The sequence below is a fragment of the Erigeron canadensis genome, chromosome 3 (assembly GCF_010389155.1).
Source record: "Erigeron canadensis isolate Cc75 chromosome 3, C_canadensis_v1, whole genome shotgun sequence".
NCBI lineage: Eukaryota > Viridiplantae > Streptophyta > Magnoliopsida > Asterales > Asteraceae > Erigeron > Erigeron canadensis.
Genome location: NC_057763.1, coordinates 15,650,236 through 15,669,551, shown reverse-complemented (window position 1 = coordinate 15,669,551; position 19,316 = coordinate 15,650,236). Strand labels below are relative to the sequence as shown.

Genomic DNA, 19,316 nt, shown 5'->3' with positions numbered 1-19,316 from the left:
TCACTTAGAAAGGCCGTTTGAGAGTTTTAGATTAAAGAACTCAACACTTTCTTCAGCCGCTCACTTAGCACTTTGGATACCACCTTGCTTATCACTCCTACTAAAGTAATTGGCCTATAATCATTTAAATTTACAGGATCAATAGTCTTTGGGATTAAGGTGATGAATGCCGAATTTACTCCATGACTAATCTTTCCTGTATGAAAAAAAGAATTGAAAATCGCTACAAAGTCAGGAGCAAATCTATTCCAATATCTTTTAATAAACTTGAAATTAAACCCGTCAGGACCCGGGGCCTTGTCATCTCCACATAAATGAACTGCTTCTTTGATCTCTGTCTAAGAGAAAGCAGCAACCAAAATATCAGCTTCCATGGTTGATAAAGTCAAACCTTGCTGTAACTCTGGAAAGGGCCTGGAGGCCCAATCTACCTTGAACTTGTCCCGAAAAAATTGGAACACCTGCTTTTTAAATCTGTTCGGTTTAGAAATCCACTTGCCATCAACCATCAACCCGGGGATCCCATTGTTCCTTTTCCTGTTATTGACAAGACCATGAAAGAACTTGCTATTTTCATCCCTGTCGAGAGCCCACTTACATCAAGATTTTTGTTGGATATCCATAGCTCGAATTCTTTCATTCTCCATCAATTTACGTTTACATTCGCCCCGTGTCCATTTCTCTTCCTCTGATAAATCCGTCTCCTCCATTTTTCAAATCAATCTCGTGTAATTCTTTTTTGCAAATTTCCGACTCTTCTCCTTCATGCCGAATGATATCATCTCGCCACTCTTTTATTTTATCCCGTAACCACCTAAACTTCAACAAGAGTCTCTTATTAGGAGTACCATAACCCACGAAAGAATCAAATGCCTCATTGACCATTTCATCGAAATCGTGTCTTTTCATCCAAGAGTTAAAAAAGCGAAACGGTTTCGGGCCAAAATTAGTGTCTGCCATCTTAAGTACAAAAACCTAGGAAGGGCTCGCAAAACTGCATCAGGCCACATATCCATAACCTCTCTACTAACTAACACTCAATCAATCTTATTAAACTTCTTTCCTATATCACCATCTATCAAAACTGTGAACTTACTCCCTTTCATATGATATTCATGAAGATCAGACAAGGCGATGAAGTGATTAAAATCTCTAGCACATGTATTTTCAAATCTGGAGCCCAAACGTGCCTCAGTACACCTTACTGTATTAAAGTCACAAACTATAAACCAGAAGTCGGGTGGGACCGACTTCAAGCTAGAAATGGCGTTCCATAAACACTTTTTTTCATTGCTATTTTGAGGAGCATAAACATTGACAACATAAACGAACTTATCACATCCTTTTTTTGCTCCTGTAATAAGAAGAAAGTTATTATTTTTTATACAATCCACCTTCCTAAAAATGCAAGGATTCCAAATACTTACGAGACCCCCTGAACGACCACAAGGATCCACCGCTTCAAAATCCATTTCCGACACAACCCAAAAACCACGAAAAACATCATCCGACAGGCCACTACATTGAATTTATTGCATGGCAATAAAAGACACTCCCTCTTGAATTTTGATCCCTTTTATCCAACTACTTTTGCCACTAGCTCTAATTACTCTAATATTGGAAGATAAAATATTCATTGGGGACCAGCATTATTACCTTCGTCTTGGATGTGTAACGTCCTAAATTTTTTAAGTTAATGAAAATTAAACTTTATTATAGTTTTAATATTAAAATAGTTTCCCATTATATTATTTTTAGATACGGGGTTAATTTAGTTGAAACTTTAGCGGATAACGGGTAAAATACCCACAAAAACTCATATTGGTCGTGGCACTTAGGGAAGTTTCCAGACACTTCCATCTTGTTGAATCACAATTCCACCAACCCTTTTGATCATTCTTCTTCTTTTCTTCATTCCATTCTTCAATTTAGTGTTTCATAATCTCCATCTAAATTCTTTATAATCTTCCAAACAATAATAACAATAATAATCATCAAGTTGCTAGCAATAGAAATTGAAAGATTAAGAGTAGGATTGTATGGGTGAGGGCCGAATTTAGCAAGGAAAAAGGAGGAAGAAACTTGTGACTTTTTCATTGTAATCATATTGATAATTCTTACTAAAGGTATGTTCTTGATTATTTTGAATGTGAAAATTAGGGTTCTTATTATGAACTAAATTGGGGGTTTTACTTAAAAACAAGTTACTTGCATTATTTCAATTTAGGGTTCTTGCAACCTATCTAATTTGGGGGTTTTGATGAACTGGGTCATTTAGATTAATTTCAATTTAGGGTTCTTGAATTGATAAGAATTGGGGTTTTTCTTAAAATGGGTTATTTACTTAAAATCAAGCTAGGGTTCATGAAAATTGATAAATTGGGGAATTTTTTAAGTAGAAGACTATGTTGTAATGCTATTTTAAATTCTTGCTTTTAATGGAGCATATTGATATGTGGTTGCATGAATATTTTGATAAAAGTGTTTTTACTACTTGTTATGGCCAAAGTAAGAAAATGAAGATTTTGAGTAGTAATGTAGTATGACCTTATAGAAGTAGTTATGAAAAGATGAAAAGAATGATTTTTGAGTAAAATGTCGTATGGTCATATTGACGAGATAACGGAATGGTGATTTTTGTATTAAAATGAGTTATGGCCATGATGTTGTGAAGGTAAAATGAAACTTTTAAAGAAGCCAACTTTAGAGAATGATGAGAACGTAAATTACGTAAAAGTTGGGTTGGGGCATTGAGATGCTAGTAAAGATAATAAAGTATGGCTTGTTAGCCTTGTGTATGAAGCATTTGAGCATGATGACCTTATATGTGTAAAGTGTGAATTATTGCTAGGTGAAAAGCAATATGATTGTTAGATGGTCATCATGGATTTGGTTGTCGCGAAGGAGGTCAGTACTCTTTCATACTCTTATATGTGTGTTGGGTCGATTACCATATGATTGTGGAATCCATGTATGGTAATCGATTCGGCGTTAGGGCCTAATTTTGAGGTCGGGGCCTAAGATTCCCATAGTTGAGTTGAGATAAAGGCCTAAGAACCTCTTGAGATTATTGTTTAGCGTATATGGATCCATGTATGTTTTGTTAGCGCAAAGGTGAGTATGCAAGTGATGGTATGACGATGCCATTGGCTACATGTGATACTCCTTTGTGTGTTTGCCCTCCTTCGTGTATATAAGCGTATGCAATAGTATTCACTAAGCTTTGGCTTATTCTTTTAGTTGTAACCTTTTTATAGGTTGTCCCAAAATTGGAACAAGATTAGTGCTCGAAGAGTATGGACGATTTGGATTGTGAAATCTTGACTTTTGCGGAAGTTTGGTAATGTATTTAGAGCCCCTAGTGGTCTCCTTTGAATTCTCGGCTCTTAGTATAAGTTGTGTCCTTTTGATAACCTTGTTGTAAAGTCAAGCATTTGAGTCTTGGAGTCTTGAACTAAAATGATTTGTATGGTGAATTAGTGTAAAAGATGTATTTTGTCAAGTTGGGTAAAGGTGGGTAAACGACCCGTTTCGTTGTAAATTGCACACTTGATTAAATGAAAGCTTTTCGAATGTTGAATCATGTATCTTTAACTGATTTTCAAGTTTGGCAAGTTGGTTTAAGGTTTGAAAATGATTGGTAAAAGTTTGCAAGTCATTTGAAGTGTCAAAGTGGGTTTTGTAAATTTTGGACAGAATTTTTCCACTGAGGCGCATTGGGAGGGTGCAGTTCCCACTGAGGTGCAGTGGGGAATGGACCTTCCCACTGCGGCGCAGTGGGATTCCTTTGTAAAAATTAAAAAAATTCTCGTTTCTTTCATATATCAAGTCCAGTCGTTTCAGGATGGCCCGCAAAGCCTTTTCCTGCGCATTTTCCATGTTGACTCATTCAAAAGCCAGCTATTATTGTTTCTTGGGCTTCCATGATCATATCTTCAGAATACGATCTTTATATGCTATTATTGCTCTTCGTTGAATTACCAACCGATTTTAAGGCAGAATAGTTTTCTCTTTGAACTGATCCTTCAACAACAGTAGTACCATGATCCTGTAAGTCGAGTGGCCCCCCAACTTCGTCCAAAAATAAAGGTGCAGCCTCCCTAGGCCTTTTATTTGGTCTTGACGAATTAATAGCCATGTTAAAATTCCAATCAGTCTTCTTTGAAACTTTATTAAAGTCTTTGCCACATTAGACACGGGAGTTGAGAAAACGAAATTGTTTTTTTCTCCACCTTCAAGATCCTTGTTATACCCATTCCTTTTCTCATACAATGGTTCTTGTTCTTTATTATTGCTATATCGTAACTCTCCTTCCTCCAAATCCTGATGATCATAATTGCTAGAGGGCGGTACGGGCTTTAGAATACTACAAGGAGGGCACCAGTCGGACTTCTTTTCTTCGATCCAAATTCTAAAGGTTTTAGTGCACCACTTTAACACAATCACCTTTTTAATTTCCAGTCCATCACCCACCAGGATTCCAATGTAATCTCTTGCTTTATTAGCATCTATATCAGAAGCCACAGAATGAACAATCACTTTTCCAATCTTAGCACCAACTTTATTGTAGGGTCCTACGGTTGCGCGAATCGTAATAAGACGTGATTCGTTATGTCAAGAGTGCGGAATCCTCTTGAGATAACTAGATTGCTATTGGCTTTTGCTGATTAATGAGTAATTAATCAACCCCAGGAGATGCACAAGGCTTATAGTTCGTGTAGGAGGTCACACGAAGGAACAAGTAACCTTAATTCGTGTCTATTAAAAGATTTACTAAGATTAACCTAATTCCGTAGATTAGGTCTTGTATTTATGCTAGAAGTGTTTTGGTTCGTGTGGGCTTAGGCCTTAATCGAAGATTAGGCCCGAAATAAGCATCCAATCGATCTCCCTCGTGCTGACGTCAGCACGATGTCAGTCATACATGCTGATGACGTCAAGACGAGGTTTGACCCCTTGATGCTTTGTTTTACTTTGTTTGGCTCGTACATAACATTCAATCATCGTTTAAGTGTTCTACGACACTTATAAACCTTATGTTCTTGCACCTGCAAAACAATATATAACACACAAACACAATACAAAACACAAACAGATATAATATTGAAGTTCAACTGTAATCATTAAATATCAACACAAGTTCTTATTTAAATGATTACAAACATACTTCCTAAAACATAAACGATAATCAAATCTATGTTGCGATTGTCACAACGAATCTGCATCTACAGACTCCCCCTTGACAGTTGCAACTAGATTTTTTTAAAGTCTTTGAACTTCAAAGCTATCCGTTAAACAAAAGTCTTGTGCTATTCGCATGAATTCTCTCTTGTAAACAATGTGCGAGAATGTTGCGATAGCGCCTTTCTTCAACTTTCCAAAATCTCACTGTTTAGCAAGGTGTGTTCAAAAGTCTTCTTCGATCACCTCTTGACAAATTGACAACCTGTATTGGATCATACATGCGTAGCAACATTTGTTCCTTTGAATCATCAACAAACATCTGTGCTTCGCCTGACTTGATATCCATTTGCCAAAATGTCATCGCTGTCAGCATAGCAGGAACCTTCTTAACACATTTAATCCTTCGCTATTTAAAATGAAATGTGCCATCTTTATTCTTAATCTTCTTCAAAGGTGTTGGCTTAATCAACCTCTCTTCTGGCTTCAGACCTCTATCACTGAAATTTCTAATTCTTTCATCTCTGAATCTATTCCAGTAGAAATCTGCAAGTCCATTGCTCTGAAGATTAACGAACCATCGTCTTCCCAAATCTATCATATCAGAATCACTGAGAGAGTGGAAGTGTCTTTGACTCATTGACATGTACTGGCATCCCTCCTTTCTCTTGATAATAAACATTTTGATTCTGTGATCATAGAACCAACTTTGTATCACTGAGAAGTACTTGGGTGCATCCTTGTCTGAGATAAACTCCCAATACATTGATGGTTTCAAATTTCCACCCACATGAAAACCAGCACGAGTTACAACCACTGGAACCCTTCTGTCAATAATAAACTCAGGGTCTTGCTGCACCGGAGGTATATTGAATCTTCTAAGATCAATCTCTTGTGTAGCATCAATATTCCAGTATAACTCAAAAATATTGTCATGTCCTTCATCAATTATGTTTGCAGATACAGCAAACCTCAAATTTGCTGCATTCCTAAGTTCATCTGGACTTTCTCTAATTGGATTAAGATTGAGATGTTCTACTTCAGCTATTGGTTCAACTTGGATGACTTCATCTTCATTAAAGACGCGATTAAAGTCATAAGGTAAATCAAGCAACCTTTTTCTATCATCTTCTGAAGTAATGAACTCTCCTTCTTCCATATCTTCACCATTGATACTTTCTAAGTCATCTTCAGTATCAAGATCGTCCAATGCACCTATCCTTTGAAGCTTATTTGCAATTCAATCAATTCACATATACAAAGATAAAGAACATAAATCATAAGTCAAAACATAATAGTATAAATACATAAAATAAATTAAAATAAATAATACTATATCATAAATAAAATGCAACAATTACATTAATATTTATCTTATAATCTTTATCTATTTTAACTTACAACAATAATATTATATCATAAATATAATGTAACAAATACATTCATATTTATCTTATAATCATTACAAAAACAAGAATCATTAGCACTAAGGTTCATAATCCGAATCTGAATCCGAATCTGACTCTAACTCTGAAGATGTATGAGTTAACCCTGACCGTTCTTTCATTTGATCCCTAAGTGATCCTGGATCATAATAATCATCATAATCCATAATCTCTGCTCTAGCTCTCATATGAGCCTGTCAATCATAACCCAATCTCTTTTCTAGTCTATGCATAACCAATGGGTGCAAATCTGAATCTGTAGAGGCATTGGTAGTAGAATCAGTCTTAGTTGACTCACTATCCTGAGTAGAATTTCCTTTGCTAAGATTTTCTTTTTCTATATGATTATGAGGATCATTCACTATCTTTTCTCGAATCTCCCTTTCTACTCTATTAGACTTAGAATTGGAGTTACCTGAATTGGAATCTTCCTCGTCATCATCATTAGGATCATCAGGATCTGCACCTGGAGTGGCCATCACAACTTTACCTTTATCTTGAGTCCCAGAAGTACTAGCACCAGCTGTACCCGCAATCTCCGACTCTCTTTGTCTTGGCGACTCCCCCTGAATATCTGCAGTCGCTGTATCCATAGCATCACCAGCAGCATCTTGACCTTGACTTCTATTCTCTGGCTCACCAACATCTGGTTGTCGTTGATTTAGATCTTGAGCTCGATCTTGATCTTCATGATCATCATCTCTAGTCTTCTTTGCTAGCTCATCATCCTTACAACCACTCTTATCTCCCCCTTGAGCCAGGAATTGGTCAAGTCTAGAACCAAGATAATGAACAAGTGTTGTCATTAAGTTCATCTCTTCTTGATGCTTAGCAGCTTGTAGCTTTAGCTGACTCTCCAAAGCTGTAACCCTCATTTCTAACATCTTCTTCTCAGAAAACATACGACTCAGCTGCACTTAAACAGGAGCAACTGGATGTGACGTATAAGCAAGATCAGATGCAGAGGCATGAGGTGGCATCATAGCTTCAAAAGAAGGCATACGAGCACTAAAAGTTCCTGTGGGAGGCATCTGAGGTCTTTGCAGAGGGGCCAACAGACGTCCCATGATTGTAGAAACAGGAACTGTAGCCTGAATAGGAGCAGACGAAGGTCTAGCATCAACTGTCGGTTCTGGCTCTTGATGAACTGTAGACTTCGGAGCAGTAGGAATCGTAATAGTTGTAGCCTCAGTGACAACTTGTGCGCGAGAACCAATTCCTCTTATAATAAACTTTGGTCTCGACCTTTTCTCCCCAACAACAACACCAGCAGAAGTAGTAGACACAGAAACAGGAACATCAGAAACTGAAGCTCTTAAAGCAGCAACTGACGGAGTAGCTTGAGATCTCTCCATGGCAGCTTGATATGCAGCAAACTCCCTATCAACTTTAGCCTGAGATCGCTGAGAAGTTGGAAGTCTTTCCACAGCATCAACTCCTTTTCCCTGTCTTCTTCCTCGCTTCGGCAATCTTTCAACCTCTTCTTCATCAACTTCTGAGTCATCACCAGCATTAACAGTAACTGGTAGCCTAGAAGGACCAACATCATCACCAACTGGAGTAGAGGTAGAAGTAGAAACTCCCGTGGTTGGTGGCATAAGATTTGCAGGATCATCAATATCTCTCATAAGAGCATCCATATCTGGATCATCCTCCAGATTTCCAGCAAATAAAAAAACTTCATTAAGTCCTTCAAACGGATCAGCTCGCTCTTCTTGAGGATCATCTTGAGCCTGATCATCACCATCACCAGCAGCAGCAACGGGTTCTCCATCCTCCCAACCTTGTCTAGGTGCAACATAGTTAGGATTGATCAAATGTCCGAACAATGGTGGATTATCAACATGTATCGGATGATCTCTACCCGACAAGTGCTTCAGACTTTCAACAAATGCCTTATAAGTAAGACGACCTAAATTGAACGTAGGACCATCAAATGGCAATTCAGCTGCAAAGTGACGAATGATTATCATCACAAATCTTGGAAACAGAAAGAATTTCTTGTCTGTACCAAATGACCTCAACTGTTTCTTTAAATTATCAAAAACGTACTGAGAAAAGCTGTACGGCTTGTTAAGCACCAAGGCAACCATCTGAGATGCGTTCTGGATATTCATCTGGTCATAGCCTGTACTCCGATGACTAATGGACCTCCACAAATAGTAAGCTAGCAACTTCCATTTGCCACGAAGATGATTCCTGAAGTATGGGTGAGTAACAGCACCAGTATAACCCATACGACGTAGAGCACCGTCACAAAATTCCTCTGAAAAGTCAGTCGGACCTTGCTCTATCTCGACATCACCTAAGTGTAATATCGTCCGTAAGTCTCCAGCCGAGAACGAGAACGAACATCCTCCAACAGTAGTGCGAACGTACATATGATCACCCATCTGCACTGAACGGGCTGAGTTCCAAAATTCCCTAATGAGACTTATCACCAACAGAGGGTTCTCTGTCACAGCAAAATGAACACGAGAACGTGCAAGAAACTGTAGGACTCCGTGAAACTCTGATGTGCACCCCGTCTGCATAATACTAAGATCGAGTGCTGCATTGTGCTCCTTGACGAACACGCGAGCTCCTGCACCTTGTCCTGCCATACCTGCACAAAAACAGACAAGAACGACAAGAAAACAAAAAAGTTAGAAACTAAAAACATAAATTTTTCTAAGTGTCACGACCACCTTCGTGTGACGTCATCACGAGGTAAACCTCTTCGTGTGATGTCAGCACGAAGTGTTCTTCGTGAACCCAGAAACACGAGGCATAAACACCTCCATTTGACAATTTAATGAAGTTAAATCATCAACTTGGACTTGTTTTCGATTCGTGTATGCCTAGAAAAACAAAAATCAAAACAAATTCGAATTAGATGAACACAAAGTGGATGTTCTTCGTGTTCTTCATCTGCTTCATGTGAATAGTGAACGAGCCATAGATTCTTCGATTAATCTTGATTTTAAACATGTTAATGTGAACTTTTATTAGATTTAAAGTGTACAAACATCTATTAATCCAATTTTAATTCCAATTTTAGTCCAAATCATCAAAAATCAAAGATTCAATCCTTAGTTCGTTCGTGGTACTGTTCACGTGAAGAACAAGTCATAAATTGGGCAGCATAATGACTTGTAATAGATGAATTTCGAAGTTAAAACATTAAACTATCCTAGATCATGACTTTACCAACAAATCTGGATAAGAAACGAAAAAGGGGAATGAAATCGATCAAATAGAGAGGACGAATGAATAGTGCACGAAGGAGGTAGTTCGTGTGGATTACTTAGGGTTAATTTTCGGATAAAAGTAATTAATGTAGATTAAACCCGTATTTATATTCGAATCTCATGGACCGGGCCGAAGAACAAACTTCGTGGGCTTCGTGATGACGTAAGCGCGAGGCATGCTGACGTCAGCACGAGGTGATTTGAATTTTTTAGATTAAAATACACACAAGCTTCATTCCTTATCCAAATTTCGTGAATTTTCCAGAAAACTTATCATAGAAAAATTTCAGAATACATAAACCTGTAGATACTCGTTACCAAAAACCTGTATCTGCTCGAATATGTACTCGTAAATCATCCGTACTAACTTGTCATCAAAATAATGTACCAAATTAATCTTACACTATAATCTTGACATAAAATTGATCATTTCTTCATTGATGTTTAACTCAACAAATGCAAACTTACATCAAAACATATTTAATGTATAATGCATTACAATTACATCAAAATATCATATCAACAACCTATCACATTGCATCTTAGGTTGTGATCTTGATAATACAGAAGTAACCTATCACACTAAGTCTTAGGCTATTCTAAAAAGGCAATGATGCATTCCACATATAGATTAATCGTGATTTAACCTATCCTACTTGTTTCAACATGGTATTCAAATGAAATTTGATATCTGTAACCTGCATATTTAACAAACTTCATCAATGCATCAATATCGATAAAATATCATAAATATGCAAAACAACCAAAATCTTAACCTAGCGATTAAAAATCTAAGTCAAGTCCAATCTTTGTCAAGCATACTTATCAACCAAAAAACAATTGAAATTTCAAAAAAATTTACTTGAAACACATTTAAAAATAGTTTGACTTTTCAATTTACAAGAATCATTTCATTTTCTAACCTTTAACAACTTATGTCGATATTAGAAAATCCATCTTTTAAACATTTATACTGTAAGCAATAAGACTTATGTAATTCACTAAGAATTATAACTTTTAATGCTTATCAGATCTCTCGTGCAATAAGAACTAGTTTGACATACAAGCTGACACTTATTACAAAAATAAAAAATTAAAATAAAACAAAATAAAAATAAACTAAAACAAAATAAAAATTAAACTAATTTATTTATTTACAAGAAAACTTAAGTTTCTGCAGATTAGATCAGATTAGCATTTACATAAGCCTGCGGGTGAGAAACAATTCTCTTTTTATTAGTTATGAACAGTAACCCAACAACGATTACCGGTATATTTGTCATCTTAAACACTCGGTACTTCCAGTTTCCTTTGAGTTGTGACACTTTCGACATACCGTGGCCAAGGACAGTCACCATGTAACCCGAGTAGCCTAATATGCCACTGAATAGTTTGCGAACTTATGTGACCCACATTCAGATATACTTTTTAGATAACAAAATTTAATTACTTTGTGATTTAACTTATTTGCTTTTGCATTTCATTATTTATAAGAAACCCGTGATTTTCTATGAGACCCATGTAGTGAACTTTCTTACAACCTATCCCAAGTTGGAAGCTTTAGGTAGGCTAGGTATACAAAGACACCCCGAGTACATACTTGTCCGAATCTCAAAGACCACATTAGCCCCTTAATTAACATTCATTTCATTTGCATAAACAATATCACATTTAACTTTCATGCTCATGAGTTGTAGAGGTTTTTGCCTATATTTTGAACAAATCCTATAGTAATGCTAGATCTTTCACAAAATTTAAAGACTAGATCAATTCATTACTGAAAAGCAAGCATTCTCAGCCATATCTCTGAATATGTTTCTCACAATAACATTGTATATTTTAAGTTCAGATTAAGGAAACCTTGCTACTTTGTGTCTACCAATATATCCCAAATTGTAATCACTGAACTAAGCAGTTATATTACGAATAAGCAGACTTAAAAGCTAAGTATCCTCACTTCTAATCATCTTACAGCATTAACTTAAATCTCTTCATACTTTTGTCATTTTCAGATTTTTCACATTTTTATGAGTTTTTATGACACTAAGAACTCTTTTTGTATTTTTTTATGACTCTAGCTATTTACAGACACAAACTTACAAAATCAGTTCTTTGAGAGAATTAATATGAATCAGCATTCTTCATCCCATTGAAAAGAATTAACTTTTCAACGAATCTGTATTGAATTTGTTCTGGATCGTCAACAGATTGTTGTTTTGCTCTGATACCACATGTAATATACCAGAAACCGTTCATGTTCAGGTGCGGAAGTAAGGTGTATAACAATGGTGGATGTGTGTGTGTTAGTGTGTGTAATGAGAGAGACGATCTGTGTGGAAAGCTTGGGAAATATTATTGGGTAAAAATGTGACAAAAGGTTACAAAAGGTTAAGGCTTGAGGGGTATTTATACTCTAAGTAAAATACATAAGCTCCCCCTCAACCTTATATTAAACATACAAATTAACAATGTAAAGAAATACAACTAAGCACTATTTTGAATTTCTAACAACAACTCGTAATTAATTAGCGACGAGTTAGTCTTAATCTCGTTTAAGATTAGTCATTATGATAATCTCGTCTAATTTAAACGGTCTTTGACGTGGAAATTATTAGACAGTTGGACTTTTGACTTAGTCCAGCTAGACGTATCCTGATGACGTAGACTATTAGCTACCTAGACGAATGCCGAGTCTTAAAAGTAACTTTAAATGAATATTTAAAGGTTATGTATTGTACAAAATAAATAGACTATCTAGACTTAATAAATTAAAGTTTACTTTGACGAAATTTTATTGACTTGTCTTAATTAAATAACATGAGGAAAAATACTTTTACTTTAAATTATAACCTTTTAGTCATATGGTATTTAATCGTAAGCATTTTACCAAATTAAAGGTACAAAATATCTCAAATTAGGCCACATGGGCCGGTCCTCTAATTGTGTGGAGGGAAAAGGAACACAAGCCCCCCTTTTTCTTTCTTTCTTTACTGCGTCGAGACACCCACACAAAACACTTTCCTATCTAAATCAATTTATGGCAAGAAGAAATCAATGGGAAATAAGTCTTGTGATTAGCATCATCAACTTTATCTTTTCAATTTTATTTCAAGAACTTCATATTCGTAAGTAACTTTTCTCTAAACTTTTGATTATATTAAATCCAATCTAAAGATTTAACTTCATTTATGTTGAGTGAACTAGTAGGCCTTGATGCTAGATGAAGTTTTATTAAAAATAGGTCTTGGAAATCAACAGTGTGGAATTGTTTTTGGTAAGTAAAATGGACATTTTTTTAGTTCTGAGAACATGTATCTAGTCATTGCGCTAAAAAGGTTTCATTAGTGTTAGAAATATAAATAGTGTTTAGTTGTAGTTAAAAACTATGTATGTTTATGTACTTATTGTAAGGTTGAGGGGGAGCTTTTGTAAGTTTCCTTAGATTATAAATACCCCTCAAACCTTTCTTCCTTGTAACTAGATAACTCATTTCCCACACATTTTTACACTCTTTCATTCCTCTTCCCCCAAATCTTCCAATTAAGCTAAGCTAAAATCTTGAAGGTAAGGTTTGCCAGCGGCGGGGCATTTTCGGGGAGTAGCCCGCTTCCCATTACTCAATAGGCAATTCCTCGCGCATAATTAAGGGAGCCATTGAAAGGTGACGTAGAATGTAAGAGAAATTCAAATGTTAGAACTCCAGTACGTATGAAATCAAAAGAAAAAAGACTTTCTAGCTTGCGCTACTCCTTTCTCTTTCTCTTCCACACACATATCTTTCTCTCTCAAGAACACACACTTACACACACTAATCACCATTTTTGAATATCTTAATTCCGAATCAAAACACGAATCAATTACACTTTTACATTTGGTATCAGAGCAAAACAACAATCTGTTGAAGATCCAGAACAAACTCTATACAGATTTGTGTTGATTTTGTTCAAAAATTCAAAATTCATGTTCAAACAAAACCGTCTCTGCTCTTCATCATTTCTACATCAATTTTCACTCAATTTTCCTGTTTTTGTTCACGAAACCATTCTAAATCATCTCAGAAAACATCATGTTAAAATTCAAAATCCAATTCACTGTATTCATCAAAATCCGAAATTGTGGGAAAACCGCCAAAATTTTGGGTTTGAATTTAAGTTGATTTGAGCTATAATTTTGTTTCTAGGGTTGTGCGCGATCATATTCTGAACATTTCTGTTTTTGAATCAAGTTCTAACTCTCAAAACTGAGTGAGAAAATAAAGATTTAGTGATTCTGCACGACTATTTTGTCTTATCTGCTGTTCTTGAGGAAAGTCCTTAAAACGATCTTCAAATAGACCATTTTACTTAAGTGGTTCTAAGACTATCTCCCAAGATCGTCCTAGTCATTTTTTTTTGTATTTGTTGTTAAGACGATCTTGCCAAGATCGTCCTAACATTCTTGGTTATGTGTGAACTGTGTGTGGTGATTTAATCATTTGAAGTTGTTGTGATTGGGAATCACACACTTCCTGGGTAACTAATCTCTTTGAGATTGGTTTTGCTCAACAATCTTGAAATCATAACCATCATTCTGTCCAAATTTCCAAGATTTTCTGTACTTAGTAAATTTAACCCAAGTTCTTCTAAGACGATCTTCCCTCAAGACCGTCTTATTATTCCTTTACAAATTTTTCTAAGACGATCTTTCCCAAGACCGTCTTATCTTCCTGTCTTCCATACTTAGAATTTTTTTTCTGTCACTCGTTCTAAGACGATCTTATTCAAGATCGTCCTAGCTTTCTTTCTTCAAAACAATCTTCATCAAGATCGTTTTGTCTGCTAAAATTCAAAATCAACAAAAACAATTTTCAAATCTTTGTTCAGTCATTTCAAAGACAACAATCAACATTGATCCAATGATGTCAATCATCAGACCCCCAATTCTTCACAAAAATTCTTTTGTCCAATGGCAAAACGAATTCATGGATTTTCTTGATACTAAATCAAATGGTGCCCTTGGAATTCTCCTTACCAATGACCAACTCACTGATGCTCAAAAAACAAGAATTCAAGCTAACAAACAAGCAAAATCCTATATCTATCAATCTCTTTCTGACGAGATTTTCTCTGCTATCAATAATGATCACAATGCAAAAGAGATATGGGATGCATTACCAAAGATTGCTGATTCTGAAGATGTCAACTGCTTGATGACTTCAATAACCAGTTCTTCACAAACTATCTCACAAGCAACACCAAGTGTGGTAGAGTTCATTTCTAAAGATGATTTCTTGTCTGACCAAATAACTGCTGACACTCTGACAAAGCAAAACATCACTTTGAAAAACAATTTGAAAATGGCTAAACAAGAGTTTGATAAAATCAATGAAAATTTTTCAGAACTCTCAATAGCTCATGAAGCTCTCAAAGTGAATTATGATTCTTTGAAAGAAATGCATTTGTCAAGTGCCAGTTCTCAGGTTATTTCTCCCAATGCTCATTTAACTAACAAATGTCAAGACCTTGAAGACACTGTCCATTCACTCAAGCAAACAATTGAGACCCTAAAGCTTGAGAAGACCAATGAGTGGATAAGAGCAAATGCAAGACAAGCTGATGTTGAGTTTCTCACAAATAAAATGAAAGATTTTAAACCCAATTGTGAAAAACATGAACGGCAAATTTCTGATCTAAACAGTACTTGTTTTCTCAAAGGAGTTGAAATTGAAACTCTTAAAAAGTAAATTGAGGATTTGAAAGCAAATGTCTTGTTTTATCAAGAGAAAATCTATAAAATTGAACAAAATCCTCTTTGAATTTCACTGCTTTTTACAACAAGTCAAAGATAGATAGATCAGAACTTCTTCTTGGGTTGGGATATGAGAATCCAACACACTTGGCAAAAGCTCAAAAAGAAGACCTTGGTCCTTTGTATGATGAAAACCTTCTGAGACTTGGCATGATTCAAACTTTTGTTAGACCATCTGAGAATGATTTTGAGTCAGATGATGTTGAAAGACCACAAACAAATCAAATTGGTATTGATTATGTTGCTCTAAATGATACGTATAAGAAAACTCATAAAAGAACCATCTATGAGTTAGAAGAAATAGACAACATTTCAATTCCTGAAAATGATTCTCAAAAAGATTGTTTAAAACCAGTTTCAATAAGAACTTATATTCCAACTACCATATTGGAAAAGGAAATTGAAGGTTTAAAACAAAAAATTGAGTCTCAACAAAAGGTCATTGAACATTTGAAAACTCAAGATCTTACTCTAAAGGTAAGTGAGACCACCCCTGTTCAAATGTTGCATGTTTTTAATTCTCCTGATTGCTCCACTCAGTTCAAAGAGTGTGAGATTTCTAACAAAGCTGTGCAGGGTGAAAGAATCTCTCCTCAAGAGATTCATGATATGTCTACTTCAATGTTCTCATCTTTTCTCCAGATTGAAGACAAGGTTAAAGCTTTGAAAACCAAGAATCTTTCTTCTGTGAAAAAGATACTCTCTTTTGATACTCCTGTGATCACCCCTGTTGACCAAAATAGAGTGAATTTAGAGCACAAGATTGAGATTCCTAAAGATCTTAAGGCTAAAGCAAAAGCATTAATTGAAAAGATTACAAACAAAACTGTTTCCAAACCCAAAGTTCAACAAAAAGTTTCACCATTTTCTTTTCCAGATTTTTCTGTTAAAAAACTTGATAAGTTTTTGGAAACTGAACATGTTTTTGCACCTGAAGTAGAGAAAGAACTTGCAAAACTTTCACCAAAAAGGCCTAAAATTGAAACAAAGAAGGAATCTAGGTCTAAGATTGCTCCAACTTCATTTTATTCACCCAAAGGTCAGCATGCACCAGCTGTCAAAGGTAAGAAGACCATTTCAAATACCTCAAAGAACAAGGTTGATTCTTCATCTGTATCTAGAACCACTGCTCCTAGAGTTGACTCACAATCTAGTCCTTTACCTAAGATGTCAAATCTAACAAAGATTTTCTAATCACAGATACATCTAATGGTAAAACCAGATATAGAGATCAGTATGGTTGGTTCACTGTTGGAAACCCAAAGAAACAGAACATCAAATCTTCCGAGAAAACCAACAATCAAAATGCTAAAACACATGTGTCTATTAAACCACCAGTTAGAAGAAGTTGGACAGCTAATGTTTACAAGAATAAAGTTCCTAATAGGAAATTTGTTTCAAATTTGAGTAATTCAGCTGAACCATGGTCTGTAATAAATTCTAAATCTTCTAATGTGATTTCTAAACCATTGATTGTTGATTTTAAGGGGATTGTGATGAATTTTAAGAAAAACCTCTTGTTCGAAAACCCCATTTGTATACCTTGAATGTTTCCTCTAACCCAAAAGGACCCATTCAAAAGTGGGTACCTAAAAAGACCTAATTATGTTTTGTAGGTAATAAAGGTCTGTGTTTAGCATTTCATACCTGGATGCTTTTCAACACATGATCCTGGAATGAGTTTCTTTTCAAAGAAACAATCTCGAATAAGTGCTCATTACCAATGCACTTACTTGCCTATGCATGTTTTGTACAATTCCTTCATCTCTTTCTTTCATTCATTATGTAATCAACACGATTTTATCAACCGAATTCACATCAACAATGGTGTTTGGTTAGTGTGTGTTCTTGGTGTTTGTGTGTGTGTTGAGAGAGAATTGGGATCAAGAGTGTGTTATTCAGGTGTAATAATATGGAAAATTATGTCAAAAGTTATGCTTATGTTATGCAAAAGTCATGATTTCTAAAGAATTGAGGGCTATTTATAGTCTAAACTATCCAACTATGCTAATTAACACTATTAGCCCCTCAACCTTAGAAATCATCAACTCATGACTTAACAACAAGTATGTCCATAACTTAAATTACAATGTATCACTATTTTTGGATTTCTAACATTCTCCCCCTTAGTGATATATTGTTCGGTCTGAAGTACGTGTTGTTTTGTCTTGTAGGAATGAGTTTGATGAGCCCGGTGATGAAGACAATTGGTGTGTTGAAACAAGTCTTCAAAGCTTTCTCATTGTCTTTGGAGAACTTGATTCAGTCTAGGTCTTGGACTTCTTGAAGTTAAATAATTTGTTGATTCTCAATGTTCTTATAGAACAGAGAATGATGAGTGTGTGTATATCTTGAATCTTTGAAGATTGTTGAACCATGAATCAGAGTTGTCTTTTGAGGTGCGGAAGGTATGAACTTGTCTTGAATTCTTCAATCTTTGAATCTTGAATTCTTTTCTTTGAAATCTTGAAATGAATTTTCAGAAACATGTACTCTCCCCCTTGATGTGTGCCATGTAGCTTTAGATAAAGTGTTTGTTGAATGACGTGAAGATCTTTAATTTGATGAAGACTCTTTTTTAGGCTTTTCTTCTTTGTCACATTATCTTAAGCACTTTTGAGAGTAAATATTTGAATGAGGATTTGACAAGTCTCTTATGAATTAATCATGCTTCCCTTTAATCCATGAGTAATCACAGTCTCTTTGATTTTTGAAACTGAATGATAGTATTTCTGAAAGCAATTGAAACAACTAAACACAAACTTTTCTTCTTGTCCTTATAAATCATTCTAATTTCTTCTCCTAATCAATAATCAATCATATTATTTTCTCCCCCTCATAATGACAAAGTTGGGAACCAATGTCATTATGCAAACATTGATTGATTTGATTGTTTGAAAGAAATAATCATGACTAAGATCTAGACATTATGCTCATGGAGAATTATCAACCATCAAAACATCAATCTAACCATATAATCCAACCCAATTGTTCCTATGGATGACTAAAATGTGAGATTGAAGTTGTTGGGATAAACATTGTATCATGGTGTTGGTGTTTTTTGTGTTCGGGTGATGAGAAAAGAAACCGGATAAGAAAGATCCGTTTGCATTCAAAAATCGAAAGGATTAATGAAATGACCGAAAGAAATCCGTTTACTCCCTCCATCCTAGTTGCACGAAATCATCATCACTCAAAATATCGTTACAATCTAAAGAAAAAAGTGAATACTCCTGGGTTAGAACTCATCGGTGATGATGAAGTTCATGGAGTGAACGAATCGCTCAAGTGCAAACTAAACACCGAACTTCAATTGATGAAAATCATTTGAAAAATCATCAAATGTGTGTAAAAAAAATGATTTGAAAACACATTTGAAGTTTTGAAATTTTGAAATCACAAACTCCCCCTTAATCTATGCAAAGGTAAATCTTGAAAGTTTTCATAGAAAAGGTGGAGCAAAAATGATTTGTGTGAAATCAAAACAGGTTTTATGAAAAAATGAACTCAATCAATTGTTCAAAATGAGATAACTCAGGAGTACACAAAGGCGTTCAATCATTTGCTTCTCATATCAACAACTGAGAGTTTTTGAAACAGGTGTAACAAAATCTTGCAATTAACATCTTGTTTTACACATATACATTCATATAAGATCACTTGAAAGTACACA

At 35.3% G+C, this 19,316-nt stretch overlaps 1 long non-coding RNA gene across 1 annotated transcript; it reads left to right on the top strand.

Annotated features, from left to right (window-relative positions):
• Positions 1–1,946: 1,946 nt before the first annotated feature.
• On the top strand, positions 1,947–17,846 carry LOC122590603. Its single transcript, XR_006322549.1, has 3 exons — positions 1,947–2,126; positions 2,852–2,907; positions 17,818–17,846. It is a non-coding gene; the product is annotated as an uncharacterized LOC122590603 (long non-coding RNA).
• Positions 17,847–19,316: the final 1,470 nt, after the last annotated feature.